The sequence below is a fragment of the Ambystoma mexicanum genome, chromosome 1p, assembly GCF_040938575.1.
Source record: "Ambystoma mexicanum isolate Mex_15411 chromosome 1p, UKY_AmexF1_1, whole genome shotgun sequence".
Lineage (NCBI taxonomy): Eukaryota > Metazoa > Chordata > Amphibia > Caudata > Ambystomatidae > Ambystoma > Ambystoma mexicanum.
Genome location: NC_090921.1, coordinates 383,811,985 through 383,835,956, shown reverse-complemented (window position 1 = coordinate 383,835,956; position 23,972 = coordinate 383,811,985). Strand labels below are relative to the sequence as shown.

At 48.1% G+C, this 23,972-nt stretch overlaps 1 long non-coding RNA gene across 1 annotated transcript in view; it reads left to right on the top strand.

The window, feature by feature from the left end:
- LOC138570593 (uncharacterized) overlaps positions 1-23,972 on the top strand; it is a 352,331-nt gene that overhangs the window by 213,688 nt on the left and 114,671 nt on the right. The window contains exon 3 of the long non-coding RNA XR_011303636.1: positions 1,981-7,517. This is a non-coding gene — a long non-coding RNA (uncharacterized lncRNA). The remainder of the gene's footprint in view (positions 1-1,980; positions 7,518-23,972) is intronic.

Below are 23,972 nucleotides of genomic sequence, written 5' to 3'. Positions count from 1 at the left end.
TATTGTGTCTGGGTCTAAAGGGTGGGGCCCAGCCTGATGAAAGGAAAAATGCTGAGAACCCCCTCTCCTCTGGCCTTTCGGTGCCCCTGCTTCCCGGAATGCTCCGGGTTCCCACATCCATCCTATGTGCGCACGTCCCTCACGCCCCCACTCCAGAGAGTGGCAACAGATTATGACCAGGCTTTTTGAAAAGTCATTTCCATCATGTTTCTCACACAACTTTCCCAAACTTAAAAGTGAAAAAGACCCCCCACCCCACTATTCCACACCTCAGCCCCTTAAGATACCTTCGTCTTAATTGTAAACATATGGCTTCATCATCATGTCTGTCTTAGTGCCTAGTAACAATTACTTTTTGTGGTGAGCACTTTATAACCTCCTAAATAAATACAAATATTAAACTAAAATTGCATTTTGGTGTATGAATCTTTCGGCTCCACAACTGTGGAAGGTCAGCGAGTTAGTGCACTTGTCAGACATAGCTCTGTGCAAGATCGCAGGTTCTTACCCGGGCGTAGCTGGCTGTGCCTTTTACGTTTTAGGTGGTCAGATAGCACAGTGAGCTAAGCGCTCACCCCTGATATCTGTGCGCAGCCTGCTCTGGAAGGTCTGAATCCCGGCAGGGTGAACTCAGCCGTTCCTCCTTCCCAGGTCGATAAATTGAGTACCATTCAGTGGGATAATTTCTTCTGTTATTTCCGTGCTCTGAGACCTATGAGTGTGCAGCACTATATGAGAAATAAATTATTATTTTGAGTAGATTGTGGCAATACTTCTAGGGACAAATTCACAGAAGCGTTTTATCAAGGCAAACCCCCATTGGAAAACGCTCTGTGAATCGGGCCTTAGTTGGGTGGGTGGATCAGCGCCCCAATGACTGTGGCAGAAAAGTGTGCATACACTATTGAAAATGACGCATTTGTGGAAGTGAGGGTGGGTATGCCAGCTATTCCAGAAGTCTGTCACACAGGACCGCGGGTTTCTCGTGAGGTGCCACCGCACCATGCTAGGTTTCGCAAGCAGAACTACGACTACCTTCTTTTAGAGGATGTTGGTGCAACAAAATGTACTCCACCATCTCCACAGATTGCGGTTAAAGACGGGCCAGCACGTAGCAACCATTTCCTGTTTCCATCTAAATTCTGTCAATGACCGCCTAAAGTAAATATAAAAATATAAAGCAGAAAAATGCTGGTTGAGGGAGAGGGGCACAGCTTGGGCCAGGTCCCACTGTCCCTAAGGGATACAAGTATACATCGAAAACAAGGGGGGCGGTGGGTCCAACAAGACCCCAGCCTCCCCAGGGGATTTCTCTTCTGCTAACTCGTGTTTGTTGGTTAAAATGATCTTCATTAGGAGAAAAGTAGCAAGTCGCCCAAATATATACATATATATGGATTTAGTGGTGTGGAGCTGGTAGGTCAGGAGGATGCTATGGGAGAGACCCCATAACCGAAGAAAAAGGGAGGTAGACCAAGGCCTGAATGTGGACAGAAGCAGACTGACCTATGAGGAAATATAGAGGTTTCCCAGCAGTTCTGTGCATCTGGAAGGCCGGTATTCCTGGAGCGGGGTGCCCGATGTGGCCTGGCCTGATGTGGCCTGGCACGTGGCAAGCTCTGCCCCTAGCTCTAGTCTGCCTTTCAGTGGTACTGCCCTGACAGCCTTCCAGGCTAGTCCACCTCTGCCTATGGAAAGCTTAATCTGTGTTAATTTTTCTCCCCGTTTCTGGATTGAATATTTTGCCAACTTGTTTTAAAAATGTAATTCTGTCACCCTAGAACACTTGAGACATAAAACACCCACTTTTTCACAAAATGACCAGTTAAAGGCTAATTCTGTAGCTCTATTTGTGACACAGCGCATAGAGAAACAGCATGGTCGATGTATGCAGGGGTTCAGTAACCGTTCACAACATTTAGGTCAGAGCTGAAGGAAACCATTGTAAGAAATCTTTCTTTTCTATCTCACCATCTACAGGTATGCAATGAAACTCCACAGACTCTTCTACCCACTCCGACAGGCAGAGGGCATCAAGAAGGAAGCCAACAAATCTTCTCTATTCTGAACTGGTGAGACGCCTCTGATGAGATCCGATCAAGCATCCCTGTGGCTGAAATGATATGCTAATGGCAGAAACAGGACTTCTACAAACTGACCAACATTAAACATTGTGGGTATGCCAAGTGATGTGAATCCAACCAAGACAGCTAGCTGCCTCTGTCTACCTTCACAAAGAGCAGGGTGTTTCTCCACTTTTTTCCGATCAGTGGCTTCATGAGAGTGCAGTATCATGCGGCTGTACCTTGGCAGCATCCCATTGACTTCTACCAGCCGGCCTGGAGCACGGCAGAAGCAAGCTTCAACCACACAATCTCCCCTGCACTCGTGCAATCTCAATGTCACTTGGCCTAGTAGGATCGTTATCTGTCTTCCCTCTTTTGCCCCTCCCTTGCCTCGTCGCGCCATGAAACACCTGTGTATAGGCGTGTTATGAATGCCATATCATATCCTATCACACAGTGATACTTTAGCAGCATCCCACTAACTGCCCTGCACCGACCATGACAAAACAGAAGCAAACATCAACCACATGACAATACATCAGCAGCATCCCATTGACGTTCCCTCATCGACTAGAAGCATAACAGAGACAAGCACCCACACTGTGACAATACGTAAGCATCGTCCCAGTGACTGCATACACCAGCCAGAAGCATAACAGAAATAAGAACCCGCCCTGTGACAATATTGCAGCAGGATCCCAGTGACCATAGCCACCAGACCGGAACATAACACATATAAGCACCAACCATGCGACAATACTTAAACATCATCCCAGTCACTACCGTCACCAGTCAGGAGCATAACAGATTCAAGCACCAACCATGTAAGAGTATTTTAGCATCATTACAGTGACATCAACACAGGAACATAAAGGAGGCAACCTCCTACCATGGACAATATTTCAGCAGCATCCCAAGATGGTCTCCATGAGCCAGAAGCATAAAAGAAGAAAGCACCCATTGAGTGACAATACATCAGAAGCATCGCAGTGACTGCCCCACGTCAGCCAGAAGCATAACGCAAACACGCACCAACCATGAGAAAATACTTCAACAGCATCCCAGTGACTGCCGTACACCAACCAGGAGCATAACAGAAACCATCACCAACCACGACACAATACTTCAGCAGCATCCCAATGACTGCCGCACATCAGCCAGCAGCGTAAAAGAAACAAGCACTAAAGAATACTTCAGCAGCATCCCAATGACTGCGGAACAGCACCCAGGAACATCGAAGAATCAAGCTCCAACCACACCACTCCAATAAATGAGTAGCAATTGAGTGACTGCCAAATGCACCACTAGAATCATATCAGAAGCACACCCTCCAGAGTAACACTTAAGCAGAAATCCAATGACAACACCGTACCTCCCAGAATCATTGCAGTAACCCAGTGACTGTCCCCGATCCAGGAGCGCAGTCCAACCTATCTCTAACCACACAGAAATGCTTCCGTAGCATTCAAGTGACTTAACCCTGCCAACTTGGAGCATTGCAGAAACCAGCATCAAAGACACAGCCATGCTTCAGCAGCATCCCTGTGAATGCACCCCACCAGCCAGAAAACCACGGCAGAACCAATCTACAATGAGATGGCATAACTGTAGCTACCTCCGCAGTACTGTACCTTGTGACAGGAGTGGCGCAAAGCCAATTTTCAAACATGTGGCAACAGTTCAGTAGTTTTCCTGTCACTGTACCCCGCTGTCTAGGAGAATTGAACAACCATGCCTCAACCATGCAGTAAAACATGCCCAGCATTCCGGTGACCACACCCTGCTGGCCAGAAGCATGGTGGAACCAAGGACTAACCACGCAGTAATACTTCAGCGGGATCCCAGGGACTACATCCACCAGCATAAACATCACAGAACCAAGCAGCGTCCATGCAGTAGAACCAGCTCCCACCGCAAAGCAATACTTCACTAGCGTTCCAATGAGTGCAGCCCACTGGCCAGAAGCTTGGCAGAACCAATTCCCAACCACGTGGTAATACATCATCAGCATCCCACTGACTTCAGTGCACTGGCCATAAGCCTGGCCGAATGAAACCAGACCACTTGGCATTTCATCAGCATCCAAGTACCAGCAAGAAGAAACACCAAACCAAGCCCCTACTGCATGCCAAAATGTCAGCAGCACCCCAGTGACTGCAGGCCACTGGTCCGAAGAGAACCTTAAACACGCCCCTACTACATGGCAACACGTCAGCAGCACCCCATTGAGGACAGCCCGCTGGGCAGAAGAAAAGATGAACCAAACCTCTACCAAGTGGCAATACATCAGCAGCACTCCAGCGACTGCAGGCCACTGGCAGAAGCAAAGCTTAAAGAAGCCCCTACTATGTGGCAATATGCCAGCATCCCAGCGACTGCAGTCCACTGTCCCCAAGAAAAGCCAGAGCAAACCCCCTACTACATGGCAACACTCCAGCAGAACCCCAGTGAATGCAGGTCACTGGTCAGGAGAAAAACCCCCAAAAAGCACCACCTACATGGCAACACTCCAGAAGAACCCCAGTGACTGCAGGTCACTGGTCAGGAGAAACCCCCCCCAAAAAGCACCACCTACAATGCAACACGTCAGCAGCACCTCAGTGGCTCCAGGCCACTGTCCATTAGAAAATCTGAAAGAAGCCCCTAGTACATGGCAACACACCAGCAGCACCCCTGCAACTGCAGCCACTGTCCAGAAGAAAAGCTAAAAGAAACCCCTACTACATGGTAACACACCACCCCAGTGACTGCAGACCGCTGGCCACAAGATAAGCCAGAGCAATCCCCTGCTACGTGGCAACATGTCAGCAGCACCCCAGTGATGGCAACCTGCTGGGCTGACGAAAAGCAGAATCAAGCCTGTACCACGTGGCAATAAATCAGTAGCACCCCAGTGACTGCATGCCACTGGCCAGAAAAAAAACTGAAACCAACATCAGCTACATGGCAACACGTCAGCAGCACCCCAGTGACTGCATGCCACTGGGCAGAAGAAAACCTGAAACGAACACCAACTACATGGCAACACGTCAGCAGCACCCCAGCGATGGCAACCTGCTGGGCACAAGTAAATCCAGGGCAAGCCCCAACTACGTGGCAACATGTCCGCAGCCCCCAAGTGACTGCAGGCCACTGGCCAGAAGAAAACCTGAAACGAACACCAACTACATGGCAACACGTCAGCAAGCACCCCAGTGATGGCAACCTGCTGGGCACAAGTAAAGCCAGAGCAAGCCCCAACTACACGTCAGCAGCAGCACCCCAGTGACTGCATGCCACTGGCAGAGGAAATGCCGGAGGAAGCCCCTATCACATGGCAAAACACAAGCAGCAGTACCCCAGTGACGGCAGGCCACTGCACTGGCCAGAAGTAGAGCTGAAACAAGCCCCTACTATATGGCAACACGTCAACAGCACCACAGTGACTGCATGCCACTGGCCAGAAGAAAAACCGAAACCAGCATCAACTACATGGCAACACGCCAGCAGCACCCCAGTGACTGCAGGCCACTGGCCAGATGAAAACCTGAAACGAACACCAACTTCATGGCAACACGTCAGCAGCACCCCAGCGATGGCAACCTGCTGGGCACAAGTAAAGCCAGGCAAGCCCCAACTACGTGGCAACACGTGAGCAGCACCCCAGCAACTGCAGCCACTGTCCAGAAGAAAAGCTGAAAGAAACCCCTACCACATGGCAACACACCAACACCACCCCAGTGCCTGCAGGCCGCTGGCCACAAGATAAGCCAGAGCAATCCCCTGCTACATGGCAACATGTCAGCAGCACCCCAGTGATGGCAACCTACTGGGCAGATGAAAAGCAGAACCAAGCCTCTACCACGTGGCAATAGATCAGTAGCACCCCAGTGACTGCATGCCACTGGCCAGAAGTAAAGCCAGAGCAAGCCCTTACTACATGGCAACACGCCAGCAGCACCCTCCCACCCCCCATTGACTGCAGGCCACTGGCCAGAAGTAAAGCTGAAACAAGCCCCTACTATGTGGCAACACGTCAGCAGCAGCACCCCAGTGACTGCATGCCACTGGCAGAAGAAATGTCAAAGGAAGCCCCTATCACATGGCAAAACACAAGCAGCAGTACCCCAGTGACGGCAGGCCACTGCACTGGCCAGAAGTAGAGCTGAAACAAGCCCCTACTATGTGGCAACACGTCAGCAGCCCCCCAGTGACTGCATGCCACTGGCCAGAAGAAAAACTGAAACCAGCATCAACTACATGGCAACACGCCAGCAGCACCCCAGTGACTGCAGGCCACCGGCCAGAAGAAAAACTGAAACCAGCATCAACTACACGGCAACACGCCAGCAGCACCCCAGTGACTGCATGCCACTGGGCACAAGTAAAGCCAGAGCAAGCCCCAACTACACGTCAGCAGCAGCACCCCAGTGACTGCATGCCACTGGCAGAAGAAATGTCAAAGGAAGCCCCTATCACATGGCAAAACACAAGCAGCAGTACCCCAGTGACGGCAGGCCACTGCACTGGCCAGAAGTAGAGCTGAAACAAGCCCCTACTATGTGGCAACACGTCAGCAGCCCCCCAGTGACTGCATGCCACTGGCCAGAAGAAAAACTGAAACCAGCATCAACTACATGGCAACACGCCAGCAGCACCCCAGTGACTGCAGGCCACCGGCCAGAAGAAAAACTGAAACCAGCATCAACTACACGGCAACACGCCAGCAGCACCCCAGTGACTGCATGCCACTGGGCAGAAGAAAAGCCAGAGCAAGCCCGTACTACATGGCAACACCTCATCAGCACCCCGGTGACTGCAGCCCACTGGACACCAGAAAATCAGAGCAATTCCCTACTACGTAGCAACACCTGCGCATCACCCCAATGACTGCATGCCACTGGACACAAGAAAACCAGAGCAAACCCCTACTACGTGGCAACACTTGCGCAGCACCCGAGTGACTGCAGGTCACTGGTCAGGAGAGGAACCCGAAACAAGCACCTACTACAGGCCAAAACCTTAGCCGCACCCCAGTGATGGCAACCTGCTGGTCAGAAGAAAAGCTGATCCAAGCCTCTACCACGTGGCAAAACATCAGCTGCACCCCAGTAATGGCAGCCTGCTCACCAAAAGAAAAGCCAGAGCAAGCGCCTATCACCTGGCAATGTGCCAGCATCCCAGTGACTGCAACCCACTAGCCTGAGGCCTGTGCCAGCGCAGCCACATCCACTTGGCAGTACGTCGGCGGCATCCCAATGTCTGCATTCTGCCTGGCAGGAGCATAACGGAGCCACGCAACCACGCAGCCCTGCTTGAACAGCATGCCAGTGACTGAGGCCAACGGCGAGATGTGCGGACCCTTGCGGCGCAGCCAACGAAGCAAAGCCCACCCGTTTAAAGCGCCATTGCCTTCGCAGGTTCAAGATCAACTCTGCAGCAGCTGCCTCCATGTCTCTTGAAGATAAACGGGTAAGCAGAAAAGCGTCTGGATTGTAATCGCCAGATTGTGACCTTGTTGTTATGAATGTCTGTAAATATGAGCTAGCTCAGCGGGTTGAGCGCCCGCTGATGCGATCTGTATGTCATCTTCAGTTCGGAGCTTCGAATCCTGGCAACACCAACTTAGCCTTTCAATCTTTATACATTGATACATGAGTACCAACTTCGGTTGGGTGATAATTGTATGTAAATATGTTCTATGTACAGTGCTTTGGCGGAAGCGCAATACTAATAATTGATCACAATGGGAAATGTACAGGCTATAGCGATTCCATTGGCAACAAAGTCACCACAGGCATTGGCCTCACAAGGGGAACCCCAGACAATGATAACCACGTTTTTATGACATGATGTTCTCTTCTCCGTCCGTTTGCAACTACGGCGATAGCAGAACTCACAAACAGCGAGATGTTTTCAGCTGTCAGATTTTGAGATGTTTTCTGGGGTGGCTGGTAGACCGAGACTACTAAAAATGAAAGGCCCCCCCACAGAGCAGGCAACTAAAAGGAAGGTAGGCAGCGGGTGGCAAATGCTGCCTTACATGTGAAATAATTGTTTTTTAATGTCCCCTTAACATTGCCTTTGTTTTTAATCGGGTTATGCATACAGCCAAGTCTTCATTTTAGCTGCATTAAACCAGAGCCTGCTCAAGGTGCGCCCAGAGGGTGCGGCCGCTCAAGGGCGCTCCCCATGTCGCAGCAAATAAGATCCTCATTGCTTCCAGCTCAATCTGATGGAAACAGCGCCTATTAAAGAATTACGTGATTCTTTAATAGGCGCTGTTTACATGACACTGAACAGGAGGCAAGGCACCCTTAGACACACTTCACAAGAACAGCAGGGGGCTTAGGTCTGTTGTTCAGCAGCAAAACAACAGAACTGAGCCCCTTGTTCTGCAATTGGGGTGGGCGGGTGCACAAATCTCGCACAGGGCACTGGCAGACCTCGGGCCTGCACTGCGTCAAACATACATTTTTCCTGCAGAGTTCTAGCAGAGCTTTGAGCCTGGCCTGATTCCGGCAACCCTGTGTAGAACCTAAGAATGCCATCCTTTCCACATGGTTAATGGTTTTATATAGCGATGGGCAACTGGAAGCCTTTGGCCCTGGTTCTGATGCAGAGACAAGGAGACCGGAAGTTGCGTGGCTTTACAGCCTGTCCATTGAGCACCCAGGTGCTCTGGGTGGCCAGTAAATCTACCAGTGTTTGGGAGATGGTGAAGTGTTGGCAGCAGACCCTCATGTGCGCCAGTCAGAAGCCTTGGAGATGGCCTCTGTTTAATGAGAAACATATGAAGTGATTTCTGAGGCAAGGCCGGTGTCTGGCCCACACATCCTCATGTTTAGGACGTGCTAACACGTTGATGGGTATCTTTGGTAGTCTAACCCAGGCATTACAGTGTTCAAAAGAGCAGGTATTTGGTGGGTGATGAGCTGGTGGGACAGAGGTTTATTATGGGTCATTTGTAACCATGATGGTTATAATTACATGAATTAAGGAGTCAATATATGTATAAAGGCAATATGCTTGGGCATGGATTGTTGGGTCAAGAGGCTCAGGGGCAACGCGTTTGTCTTGGAAGCAAGACAACGCAGAGCAACACAAGTTTGAATTCCGCTCCCCGGACTTTGAGACAAGTCTTTGGTATTAAGCGTGCTATAAAAGATGATTTCATTAATCGATCAACCGTTCCCTACCATCATTCTAGAGAAATGTGCGTGCTGCAGCTGAATACGTCTGTGAGTGCACCTCTGAGTGCACCAAAGGATTGGGGAGAATGCAGTTGGAAGGGTGGAAGGAAAGATGTAGACCTGCGATGCACAACTCTAGTCCAGGAGGGCTCCAAATAGGTCTGGTTTTCAGGATATCCCTCATGAAAATTTCTGAGGTAAATTTACATGGGCCATAATGCAAAATGTGTGTTATCTTGTGGTAAAGCACCTGTTAGACAAACTTTTCAATGTTTGTTGATGACTGCCTATATATCCTCAAAGAAGAAGAAAGTAAGATCTCTTTCACCTATGAAGAATTATGTCTTATAATATCAGACTCTTCCAAATGTCTTCATAGTTCAAACAAAGGGTTATTTCTTCTCAACACTTTCAGTAACCAAGTGTCTCTTATATTAGCCTCAGTGACCTTTTAAATACTTGACATTTGTAATGTTCACTTGACTCTTGTATTGACCTCGCTCTTGTGTTGACCTCTACACCTGTTTCCCCACCCTTTGGTGGATCATCAAGAGAATTTATGTTTGGAATAACATCTTGCATCTAACATAAACAGTGTCTAAAGGAAAATAAATAATAATATAAAGGATACATGGGTCATATAAGAGACAATTGGGTACTGAAATTGTCAAGAATAAATAACACTTTGAACTATGAAGAAATTTGGAAGAGTCTGTTAACACAAGACATTTATTGAATCATTTTGGAAGATTCCGATGTAAGACATCAATGTTTATTTTTGAAAAACAAATATTTCATGAATTCACAAGGTATTCATTAACAATCAATACATTGATTTGAAATCTTGATAGACGAAAGAGATCTCATTTTCTACTTCTTGGAGGATATATTGGCAGTCATCAACACAAATTGAAAAGATTCTCTATCAGTGGCTTTGCCACAAGATAACTACACACATTTTGGATCATTTCAAACTTTTGGAATAGGAATTCCGCCTTGAGAACAAGTGAATGCCTGCACTGCAATTTTTCTTTACACAAGAAATAATTTACGTATTCAGTGGTTATCCTGAAAGCCGGATAGATTTGTTGACTCGAGGGCCAGAGTTGTAAACCACTGGTGTGCACAATAAGTCACAGTACACCATAGAGTGATCGCCTGTCTCTGGGAACGTACAGACTACGTACACAAAAAGCTTGAATTGAATATTTGATATTCAGAACGTGCCCCATCCCCTTCTCCTCTAAGTAGCAGGAGGAGGTGAGCAGGTGGTAAGCCTGTGGCCAATCAGTAGCGTACTTGGGAAAGAACATGTGGCCTAGGTGTTTGTGGGAAGCTTCGAGGTGCAAAACACAGGCAGCTTCCCACCTCAACAGGGGTGTCGCGAGAGAAAAGGGTTGAAAATAAGCACCCAAGTCTACCCCCTTTCGCCTCGTAGCCCGTGCTTCTGGAGTCCCCACTTCATTGTTTCAAAAATACCAGCACACGTCTCTTACCTATTTTCGACATCCTCAACTATGCCTTTTGTGGGCTCAGTTTACCCAAATGATCCTATATCCCTTCCTTTTGCACAACTTCCTTTTGCACACATGATTCGTGTGTTGCAATTTCTCCAGTTGGTACATTAATAGTAACAAAATAACATATACACATTCCTTATGATTGCACTTAAAATTACAAAACTCCCAAATGTATTGATATTGATTGATATTGATATTTTATTTCTATCGCGCTCGTACACACGTGTTTTAGAGCGTGACAAAATAAGGGAGGGGCACAGGGGAGAACAAAACAATGATCTTACTAGGCCCAGTGACATTGTGAACGTGCAAGTGCAGGGGAGAGGAGGAGGGGAAAAGTGCATGGAAGCGGGGAGAAGTGGAAAGTGCGGATCAAAGGAGAAACAGATTAATAATAAATAAATAATAAAGGCAACAAACAGTGGTAGTGCAGCCAGCAAGTGGCAAGTGCTGGGTTTAAGGCAGCAGAGAGGGTTTGTTTATTTATAAGGTGCACCAGACCCGTGGGTAACTGGGCACAAACAGTACATGTAGGCTTTTAGGCTTTGGTTACAAAACGTTTGACAATTGCAATATACAGGTGCAGTGTTAAGGATAATTACAGAGTGTGATCAATGTTAGCAGGCAATAATTACAAGGTATCATGTTGCATCAATTTACAGTTAAAAATGTACAGTACCAAGTTTGCAGGATGGGTAGGTAAAGGAAAGTGAATGGAATCCTTGGTATAAGTGGATATAAGAGTGTGCATACTATAGCATCTGCTTAGCTTAACACATTATTTTTGGTGTTGGGTCCTAGGGTGAGCGTCGTTAGTTCTGACCCATTTCTGGATACTGCGCCTGAAGCTGAGGTAGGCTTGATCCACATGGATTGATGGCGGGAATGAGTTCCACGTTTGGGCTGCCATAACTGGAGAGCTTCTTCCACCAGATTTGGATAGGTTAAATCGTGGTACATTAAGGCAGAATGAGTTGGCAGCTCTGGTTGGGTGATTAGTTGTTCTCCTGACTATCCAGGTTGGTGAGGTAACGTGTTGCAGCGTTGTTCAGTCATTTATGGGTCAAGGAAGTAGTTTTAAGGAGTAGTTTTAAGGAGGATTCTATCCTTGATTGTTAGCCAGTGGTTCTGACTTCTGAGCTCAGAAATGTGATCTTTGTTTGGGATATTTAGTGCAGCTCTTAAGGCATTATTATGTGGCATTTGGATCTTATTTAGGATGTACTTGTTGGCGCCTAGGTAAAGGGCATTACCGTAGTCCAGCCTTGAGAGAATGAGGGCGTTGGCTAATGTGATACAGCTGAATGAGGATAGGTATGGCCTCCAGGCCCTGATTAATTTGCAGGTGTACGCATATGAGGAGGTAAAATCCTAAGGTTTTTACTTCCTTTACAGTCTTGATGGTATTGTCATCTATGTTAAAGGAGGAGTAATAGTTGTTGAGTTTTTTAAGGTTGGCTGTGGTTCCCAGTATCAATAGTTCAGTCTTGTCGTCATTCAGGCAGAGGCCATGCGTGGCCATCCATGCCTGAATGAGGAGATAAATTAGGCAGGGTAGGTCTTATAAGTGCAGGAAGAAAAGGGGGGCTGTATGGGTACAGATACAGACCCCAGTGTAAGGGGTGGCCCGGAGTAAGTGTGGGGGGTGGCAGGGTGAGCAGGTACCTGGGCCCGGTGGCCAGGTGCACTGTGCGAAGAGAGAACAGATCAGCAGGGGAGAGGGGGAGCGAAGGCAGAAGCAAAGAGGAAGGTCTTGGTGCTTCCAGAATGGGAGAAGAATCTCTTCAAGTTTTAGAGGATCAGGGAGGCTGTTCCAGAGGGAGGCCTCAGCCGAAGACAGAGATCTATCCCCAGCTCATTTCTTTGAAAAACGACTGACCCTGAGGGAGTTAGAGGTAGACGAGTGAAGAGCTCGATAGGGGAGGTATTTGCGGAGGGATAGCTGAAGGTACCTTGGACCCAGGCCTCAGAAAGCCTTGTGGACAATGCAGAGGGTTTTGAATTTAATCCTTGCATCCACTGGGAACAAATGGAGAGATTTCAGAGCTGGAGAGATACGATCCCAAGGCTAGAGACCAAGGACAAGTCTCGCAGTCCTGTTCTGGATTAGTTGCAGAGGGCGGAGAGTAGAGGCAGGTAGATTTAGAAGAGGCTGTTACAATAGTCCAACCTAGGGAGCACCAGAGCTTGGGAGGCCGAGAGCTTCTGGGGAAGGAGAGGAAAGGCAGAGTGCCTCTGAGGAGGTGCAGTAGGAAGTTTGACTTTTTAGAGACATCAGAGATGTGGGCGGAGAAGGAAAGTGTGGAGTCAAAGATGACCCTGAGGTTGTAAGCCTCGCAAGTGGGGGTAGGAGGAGTGCCAAAGGATGCCGGCCAGAGAGTGAGGGGAAAGGATGGTGAAGGTGTGCCGATGAGGAGGATCTCTGTCTTGCTGGCATTCAGACAAATATCATTGGCTGCACACCAATCTTGAATGGCAGTTAGGCTAGTTCTGTTTCCTAAAGCAAAAACAGCATGAGCACTGCCATCATAGAACATCCATGACTCGGCCGCCACCATAGAGCAACCACACCTCTGCCACCACTACCACCATAGAGGAACCTGAGAGCAACCACCACCACCATAAAGCAACCATACCTCTACCACCATAGAGCAATCATACCTCTGACACCGCCATACACTGCTCACGACATCTATCGTTCTACTGATTCATATGAGAAAATCAGCTCTTCAAAATATATTTTACTATTGATTTGGAGGTTGTTTTTATGTCGTCCCAAGAATCAATTTTCAAGTGACCCTAAGTAGTTTGACGTACTCCCATTTCCTTACGCTATGTTTAGTCCTGATGCCCTGCATGAACTACTGACACATGCATGTTATTTGTGTTAGTACACATGACGTCATTTGCAGTGCATATCCTGAGCCTCTGTACGGGTGTTTTACCAGTGGCAGTGCCTGAATTATGGTTGCAATAGTAACCATAAGTGGTGAATTTGTGGGGTTTTGTTTTGCATTGAATTTTAAAATGTATTTTAATGTAACCCTATTCATAATACTACTTTAGCAAAGCTTTTTTCACTGAATTTCAGTGCTTTGTTTTAAGGTAAACGTTACCATCCCATCCACCAAAGGCTTCCCATTGTAGTTTAAAAAAAATGATGTATACTTCTACACCATACATAACAGGCTGCAGGTGGCAAAGGCCAGGTTGCCTGGGCATGGCCTCTGGCTATGCCGAGTGAGCCAATTGGGTGGCTAGCGGTAACTTGTGGCATGGCTGTGGGCCAAGCCCAAGTCCTAAGCACAGTGGCCACTGGATATGGCCATGGTCGGACTGGGACAAGAAATAGGGCCAGACACCCCAAAAAATGTGGCCCACCCGTCGCCTCAAAAAAGTGGCCCTCAAACCAACATCCGATCATGAACACCTGGAAAAAAAGCCAATTTTCTTACTTGTCAGCAAAGGATAAAATGTGCACACCTTTTAAACCCCAAAAAATACACATACAAATGTCTTGTACAGTAAGTGCTTGTAACTTTAGGAGAAAAGCCTTTATAGTTCACATCAGAGCATATGTTCCATAATCTCCATTAAAAACCAAGCTTTATTCCGACTTCCGTTATTGCTAATTGTCTTTCTTTCAACATTTTATTTGCGTGGTTTACTGGTTCATTCGTATCACCATCTTTTAAACGTGAAGGCTGAACTTTTCATGTTCTCAGAGTCTCACCTACTTTGCTGCATAATTCAAGGAAAGTTAATTTGTGTGCGTTGGTTCTTTAGGGGATAGTAGCAGTGTGAACCGCTTCAGCCCCATTTACATTTACATCCCTCACAAAATTTGCATTCACAACAAATGAGGTATTTCAGAAATACTATTTAAGCTGAGTTGTGATCTCCTAACAGAAGATAAGATAGATATGTAAAACAGTATTGATAAATCCACTGGTCCTGGCTTCATTTAAATGTCACCTGTTGCTCATATACCCAACGGCAGCCGCACATGCACAAGCGTTCATTTGCTAGGAAAGGTACTGCCAGCATGTGACAGGTCCAACCTCAATTGCCCAGGTGCACGCAATTAAAAGCACCTGCTGTCAGCCTAAGCGCAGCTCTACTCATTTGTAAAAGGTGCCACCATCATATATCCAGTTTATATGCCAAAGAAAGCTCGGCAGAATTCTTGCACCTTCAAAAAACGTAGGTGTCACATAACTCACTTTCTCTAACTGCACTTTGCGCATGCAGCGCTCATGTTCAAACGTGTCCTACAATACACTCTGCCTCAGTATTTAGACATGTCCAACATTGCACAATGACCCAATGCAAAGTACCCAAAGGACTGTGCCCCAGAATTCTATAGGCAGCTTCTACTCGTCACTGAAATCACTGCATGCATTCACTCTACCTCATTTCACATAGATTACCATGCATGACTTGACATGCCTCCACAACAGGCCACCCAAAACAGGCTGCCCATCTCAGCAGGCATGCACCACCCATATCGATGGCTTGCAAGTTGCAAAAGGACCCTCTTAGCACACGGCTGCCCCTCAGCGGGTGGCAAACTGAATGCATTATGCAATATGCTTTATTAACCAGACAACACAATGCTGAAACAGCATCTCTACTCATATTTATGCACAGGGAACTATTTGAGGGCATGACCAGGCAGCTGTGCACCGAGAGCACGGGTCTACGGGAGATCCTGGTTCCAAACATGAAGACAACCACAGGGTGAGGAGGACAACAGCGGAAGCGTGAGGCATGCAAGAGACGGGAGAATGGGAGGAATGGGATGGAGAGAGAAGAGGAGTGACAAGGGACGGAAAAGCTGGAAGCAAGAGGAGGGTTAGGAAGGAAAGCTAACGTGGGGGGAACCCGGTAAGAGAAGGTGCGGCCGGGCGCGCTGGAAGAAGAGCGGGGCACTGTTAGTCTCTGGCCCCGTCCACCCCTTCATCACAGATCCCATCAGGGCACTAACTTACCTCAGTCCGGCTGTCCACACTCCACAGTCCAGTCCAAATGATGAGCTCAGGGTGGGTGCTGTGAGAGCGGCCGGGTCGGCACGGCGGCCTGAGTGAGTCTAAGGGAGCCTGAAGACTGAGCCGGCGGCACACGTGGCGGCAGGTGAGGTGCCCTGTGCTGTGCGGCTGTGCCCAGGCCAGCCCAAGCAAGAACTTGGCATCACAGGCTCTGGCCTTGGCCTCCCTCCTGCTGGCTGGTGGCGTGGCAGTGCGTGCCTCTCCGGTTGCACGGCTGAGCTGAGACAGCTTGACTTGTGTGCCCAAAATGTGGCAGGCCCAACATGACTCCACTACAGTCAGTGACGTCAGTGTCACTGAAATTACCTGAGACCACTCCCAGGCCTGGCAGCGTGGAGTCTGTGTCTGGCCCCATTCTGTCATTCCTGGCGGCTGCCAGGGCTGCAGCAAGTGTTACAATATAGCACTTCTGTAATTCGTGCGCACAGGAGAGCACGGCCTGGCCTGGCAGGTGCCAGGCAGGCAGTGGGGCAGGCAGGCAGCCACACCCAAGCCGCAATCGCCAGATATATCATGCCCATTGCCCAGGCCTGAGGGGCTGAGAGAGGCCACACGCACCGCTCGGGATGGCGCCCTCTTTATGCATGAATGATGCTTCTCTGCATCATAAAAAATCATCAAAGCAAGGTAACACAATGTGTGTTACCTTGCTTTGATGAATGGTTGTTGCATCATCCGCCGCTGTTAGCGAGAGCGAGCTGCTCTTAGGTTGCGGCCCGCAGCCGCAGGCAGCATTAAAATTTCAAAACACCTCAAATAAAACCGGTCCTGGTGTGGCTTGCAGAAAAAACAGCCTCCGGTCCTCAAGGTCGTTCGTCCACCGGCCGAATGACCGATAGCCCTGTCCGACCCTGGATATAGCCCAGGCCGGGGCATGACCCAGCCAAAGTGGCAATTCCAAACCATGCCTGAAAGCCAAAGGCAATTGGGCCCCTTGAGTGGCTCAGGGGTACCAGGGAAAGGGCCCAACTGGCCAATGACCAATTCTAAACCTTCCAGCCATCACCGCTTTTGTTTTGCTGTGGTCACCCCAAGGAGGATGGGTATCCCCAGACGTAAGCCCTGTGCCTGCCGGGCCTAGAGCCCCAAGCTACTCCTCACTAATGAAGCCCAACGAGGCCAAAACATGTTTGGGAATGCTTGTGGTCTCGTGCAGAAAGGATGTGACCAAACACTGAGGGCTTGACTGCCACTTTTGGGGTGAGACCAAGCCTGATTTTCATATGGTGTTTCCTCCTTTGTAATGGTGCAGCAGTCAGGAACGCCCTCTCTCAGAGCCGAGGTCCAGAAGCTTCTAGACCTCAAGGCGGTGGAACCCGTTCCTCTAGTGGAACGAGGGGGGGGGGCCTCTACTCTTGTCTGTTCACAGTGCCCAAACCCAACCAGGCTGGCCTGCGCACCATCCTCAACCTTTCCCAGTTCAACCTTTCTCTTCCCCAAGAGAAATTCAAGATGATCACGCCCTGCCAAATAAAGTCCTCTCTTCGGAAGGGCGACTGGCTCAGTGCTGTGGACCATCAGGACGCATATATGCATATCCTGATTTGGAGCCTGCATCAGAAATGTCTGCAGTTCTCCCTGGGAGAGGAGCATTTCCAATTCTGAGTGCTCCCTTTTGGTCCCAGCGCTGCGTGTCTTCACGAAGATGATATCGGTCATCGCAGCTTTTCTTCGGCTACAGGGTATTTTTATTTGTGTATCCTTATTTGGACGACTGGCTTCTGCGCAGTCCTTGTTCAGTGAAAGCCTCAAGCAACCTTCAGTCTCTCCTCCAGCTCCTGTTCTGCCTTGGGCTGTCGGTGAACTGGCGGAAATCCTCCATGACAATCTTATAGGAGCTGATATTCATGAGTTTCCGTTGGAACATGATCGACTGCAGAGTGTACCTGACCATGGACAGGATGGCGGATCTGTTGGACACGTGTCAGGTTTTCATTCAATCAGAGAGCATGTCCGCCTGGTGGTTCCAGATGCTTCTAGGCCTCATGGCCTCGTGCGTGCTCGCTCTTCCCCTTGCGCTTCTCAAGATGAGACACATGCAGATGGCTCTTCGGAGCTCCTGGCTTCAGGCAGTGGACCCGGACGCCAAGATGATGGTGGTTCCGCTCTACATGATGACAGATCTCCTATGGTGGCCATCTTCCAGCAATCTGTCGGTGGGTGCTCCTTTTAACAAGCTCTGCCCTCAAACGACCATAACGACGGACTCCTCCCTTATCGGGTGGGGTGCGACGTTAGATCATCTTCAGGTTTTCGACCTATGGTCGCCGCAGGACAGACAATTTATGTATAGTTATCCGGAGCTTCTGGTGATTTTCCTGGCTCTTAAAGCTTTCAAGCCGGTTATTGTGAACAGAGTGGTCTGCATCCGCACAGACAATGCGGTATCCATGTTTTACATCAACAAGCAGGGAGGTACCAGGTCACCTCTCCTTGTAGATCTAGCCATGCAGATTTTGCAACGGGCCATTCAGCATGGTGTCTGGCTGCTGGCAATACAAGTTCCGGGTCAACTGAATGTGACTGCAGACTCTCTCAGCCAACGAGCGATGGTCAGCTACGAGTTGGAACTGAACACGGAGATCCTCTCCAACTTTTTTTGCCATTGGGGCATTCCAAAAGTGGACCTCTTTGTGACGTTGTCAAACAGGAAACTTCCTCTTTATGCTTCTAGGAACGGACTCAGAGCTTCTTCCCTGGGGGACGCTCTTGAAATTCCGTGGCACAACATGAGGGCCTATGCCTTCCTGCCTCTTCCTCTGATTCACTGGGCGCTATGCAAGCTCAAGAACACAACAAATTGCACTCTCCTGTTCATAGCCCCTTGGTGGCCGGTCAGATTCTGGTTTTTGGAGCTTCATCATCTGTCAGTGTGCTCCCTGATCAGGCTTCTGCTGATACCCGGCCTGCTTCACCAGAGTGATCAGCAGATATGGCACCCCTACCCACAATCATTCAGATTGGCGCCCTGTTGCCTGAGTTCAAATCCTTAGAAAGTTTCAACGTGTCTGCGGATAATATGCGTATTATCCAGGCGGTTAGGAAACCTTCAACAAGGTCTCAGTATAGGAGCAAATGGCTCTGGTTTTGTCACTGGTGTTTAGCTAAGCAGCTGGACCCCAGAGATGCTACCATTGACATGGTCCTGTCTTTCATTTCTCATCTGGCAACTTCAGGCATACATGTCTTGTCTTGTAGGACTTTTTTGTCGGCTATCGCTGCTTGCCTGTCCACGGACACTTGCTCTTTTTCATTGACAAACAGTGTCATTAAAAGGCACTTTGCAGGTCCATTGCATCTTTATCCACTGGTGCGCAACCCGCATCCTAAGTGGGAGTTGAATGTTGTCCTCACTGCCTTATTCCATAAGCCTTTTGAGCCCATGGCTACCGTGGACTTGAAGTTCCTTTCGTGGAAAATGGCATTTCTGATTGCAGTGACTTCGGCAAGGCGTGTAAGTGAGCTTCAGGCCTTGTCTGTAGAACATCCATTCCTCACCTTTCATAAGGATAAGGTTGTCCTCAGGACTAATCCTTCTTTCCTTCCAAAGGTGGTATCCGATTTTCATTTGAACCAGTCTATTTCTTTACCCATCTTCTTTGCAGACCCGGCCCCAGACGCCAGGAGGGTATTGCACAATTTGGATGTCAGACGAGCTCTTAAGTTTTATTTGGACAGAACATCTAAATTTAGGAACTCTTCCCAGCTTTTTGTGACCTTCGGAGATCCGAAAGGAAAGCCGGCCTCGAAAGCAACTATCTCCCGATGGATTGCTTCCTGTATATCGGAGGCATATATACCGTTCAGGGCCTTCAGCCTCCAAAAGGAATTCATGCCCATCTTGTGCAGGGCAAGGCGGCTGCTGTTGACTTACAGAAATATGTTCCCTGGGAAACCATTGCCAGAGCAGCTATGTGGGCTTCCCCATCAGCTTTTTGTGAGCATTACTGCTTAGACCTGAGCTCCAGAGCCGATGCTCAATTCGGTCAGGCTGTTCTTAAGAACCTCTTTCAGTAAAGGAGTTCCATCCACCCGTTTTTTCTGTGAGGAGTGCTTGGTAATCTCCCAAAAGTATGGAGGAAAGGGAATGGGACGTAGGAGTATAAAAAAGTTACTCACCGTAGTGACTATCTTCCTCCTAGTCCCCTTTCCTCCATACGCCCGCCGCCCCCTCTGGTAAGTATCCTCTATTATTGTTTAAAGGTCTCAGACCTGGCGATAGAAAAGGACTAAAGGGTGATGCGCGGGAGGGAGCTAAGGAGGGCGGGGTTACGGCCACGTGCGGTATCCCGCGTAAAAAGAGAAAGACACATTTTTCAATTTCATGCTTTTTTACAAAAGTGCTCTGGTCCCGTCCCACTGGATGGAATGTCCCAAAAGTATGGAGGAAAGGGGACCATGGACTAGGAGTAAGATAGTCACTGTAAAACTCAGAATGTTTTATCCTGTCTTCTATCCTTAGCTAATCTGGGCCTCCAGATTGGTACCATTTAAAGGCTTCTCGGTGGCGCTGTCCATTTTTAAGTGCTCGTCAGAGGAATGTTCCTAGTTCAAAATTCCACTGGTGAGTCAATTCCTAAAGGGGCTCACTAATGTGTTCCCTCCATCTCTTTTCCACGTTCCGGTTTGGGACCTTAATCTGGTATTAAAATTCCTGATGTGTGCTCCATTTCAACCTCTGCACACATGTCAGTTTAAGGTTATTAACCTTCAAAACAATCCTATTGGTAGCTCTGACATCAGCCCATAGAGTGAGCGAGTTGCAGGCACTTTCATCGAAGCCACCCTTTACCATCTTCCACAAGGACAGGGTTGTTTTAGGGGTCAAACCCTCCTTTTTGCCCAAAATCATTTCAGACTTTCATTTGAGTCACAACTTGTTCTACCTTCCTTCTAGCTCCCACCTCATCCAGGTAAGGAGGAGGAAAGACTTCATAGGTTAGACCTTCGGAGAGCGTTAAGCTTTTACATCTCCAGAATGTATAAGTTGCAAATTGATGGCCAAGTCTTCATCGGATATACTGGACACAAGCTAGGTCAGGCTGTTTCCAAACAGACCTTGTCTAGATGGATAATTCTGACTTAATCTGAATGTTTCAGGTTCGCAGGATAAGACCCTTCTGAAGGTTTAAGAGCTCATTCTACCAGGGGCATGGCTACATCTACGGCCCTTCAGAGAGGTGCACCAATCAGAACAATTTGTTAAGCAGCAACGTGGTGTTCCATACATGCGTCCATACATGCGTTCACTAAACATTATTCCCTGGATTATTCCCTTGGCCAGGATAGTTCTTTTGGCAAGGCAGTGTTTCATTTTATCCATGAAAATGTATGAAATCCAATTCTACTCCCTCCCCCAAACCTAACACTGCTTTGGGAGTCTGTCAAAGATGAGGAATACGTGGGAGGACACAATTCATTCGAAGAACAAGTTACATAACTCTGGTAACGTTCTTTTGACTGGATGTTCCTCCCATGTATTCCTCATCGCCCTCCCATCTTACCCTCCGTAGAATTTCCCGTGCTATTACAGCTTCCGTTCCATCAAGGCTGAGTACAGTCACTCCCGTATTTTATGGGTATTTCTGCTGTAAGAGGAGGGAAAAACAGAACTGAGGCCAATGGGCTATGTATGTCTTCGAGGACATCATCCTCGACAGAGGCCTTCAAGGGACATCGACTTGACGCCATCGACTCACAGCTCTCTCTGCCAAAAATAAATTCCGTATCAGCTGAAGATGGACAACGAGTGTCAAAGATGAAGAATGAATGGGAGGAACATCCAGTCGAAAGAACGTTACCAGTTTGTTCACAAAAGACCTCTGTATCTTATTAATGTCGCAACTGCAACCTTGAGCTTAACACAGTCTGCCCCACTATCAGGTTCTTCAGACTCACTGGCTGTGCTGAACTCGTTGGCGTTTCTTTTGCCGCTGGAGTCAAGGAAAGTACCACGATGGCAACCGTGTCTCCCCACCCTGGCTATCTGTGCGGGAGGGTTCCACGTAAAGTTGACATCCGTCACACCAGTTGCCAACTGCGATTCCCAGTCATGTTTCATTTGTCGGAGGCTTCACAGGTCTGGGTTGAAAAGGTCAAGGGTGACTCCCTCCTTAACGTCCTTTCAGGTCTCGCTGCCTTTCTCCTCCGTTTCATCTGCCGTCCTGGAATAGCTGACTCCTTGTGCGTTTGGCCTTGTTCAGAGTGTGCTCTCGTACTCTGCCTTTTATCCCATTGGGGAAGGGAAAGGACAGTCAGGTGTGTGTAGTTGCCTTGAATTGCTTGACTCTCCCTGACCGTTGTGTTGGGACATGTCAGGTAAATTGCTCGGGTTTTAGTCCGTTGTTGCTCACAGTGTGAGAAAGTGTTAGTGTTGGAAAGTCGGGGGTTAGAGTTTCTAAAAATCCTACTGGGCCGGATGGAGAAAAGGTGGCATAAGAAAGGGGATACCGCGTCTCACCCTTCGGTGTCCCACTTCCACTCCCCAAATACCCCTCATCCAGGTGATCCTCCCGCACTGGTCCACCCCCAGGAAATGGATCCAATAGCGATATCCGCGTCCTGGCCACCACGATGACAGATCCCCCGGGACTAGCAGGTGAGACACCTTCAGGTTTCTCACACCCCCCTTCCTCAGACTTTTAAACATTGATTTATTCATGGAATCATATGCATATCCCTCTACCCCATTACACACCGGTTTACATTTGTCCTCTCCTCACAGTTCTTGTTTAACTGTTTGCCTGTCCTCAAAAGAAAATATTTGACTCAGGGTACCTGGGAGTTCTGGGTCGGGGCACAAGACTAATGTTCCTTTAGCCCTCAAATTAGGATTTATATATCCACCTTCTAGCAAAACGAGTACACTTTCTAGGAGGGATCTGTACACGTTCCAAGGGCACTGACAAAGTTAAACCCTGGACCATTATGATCAGCTATTTCTGAACCCTATCCAATCTAAATATATTCTCATCAACAAAAGGCTTCAGAGCTGGGCACTATACTCTAGAAGTGACCTCCAGAACTGATAAAAAAAACTCATTACAATACTCGCAGTACTCACAAAATTCAGCTCCAGAGCTGGAAACAGTACTCCAGGCAAAGCCTCCAGAACCTGTAGCAACAAAATTCCATATGAGGCCTCTAGGTCGGGCCACAATGCTTGCAGTGAGGCCTCCCAAACATGAAAGAAAAGTTAGACAATGTCTTGGAAACTTTACAAAAATCTTATGAGGCCTTCACAACTAGAAGCAATACGCACAAGTGACCTCCAGAACTATAAGCAATTTTCGCAATGTGATCTCCAGAACTAGAAGCAATACTCACAATGTGACTTCCAGAACTAGAATCAGTACTTCCAATAGGGCCTCCAAAACTAGAAGAAATGCTCACAATTTGACTTCAGAACTAGAATAAATACTCACCATGTGACCTCCAAAATTATAATCAATACTCCCAGTGTAACCTCCAGAACTAGAATCAATACTCACAATGTGACCTCCAAACCTAGAAGCAGTACTTGCAATGTGACTTGTAGAATTAGAAGCAATACCCACAATGTGACTTCCAGAACTAGAATCAATACTCACAATGTGACCTCTAATAGTAGAAGCAATACTCTGAAGCTCGGTAGTGATATGTGCAGTGTGTGGCATTGCATTTGGAGGGTGGAGCTGTCTGTCTATATGTATAATAGACCAATTCTCCTGGAGTGTGCACCTCCCCATGGAACTGAACACCATGTATTTCACATTTTCATAGCTAGACCTCATAAGATTAGTTGCAAAGCACTATACTAACTGTTGTTGTCATTTCATTTTTTTCTGAGTCCTCAAATTACGGACTTGGAAATGAAGGGCTGAGTCGGCCCTGCTGGCATATGTGCCTGTATTCTGAAGGTTGTATACGAATCTCCAAGGGGAGCGCTCTACACTGCTTATTGGCTTACGGTTATGATCTGCCCTGATGCATGACAAAATTGTCGTGACAATTCTGCATCTTAAATACTGTTCCTCAAAATGCAGCACAGCATTCTGTCCAACCTTAAGAGATCTTGCCTGAATTGAACTCTAGTTGCTAGTGGCTACACCTTCCATCTAGCTTGTGTGCGCACTTTCTCTTGTCTTTTAATCCCACAGATCTTTGTATCATCTGCAAATCGATCTA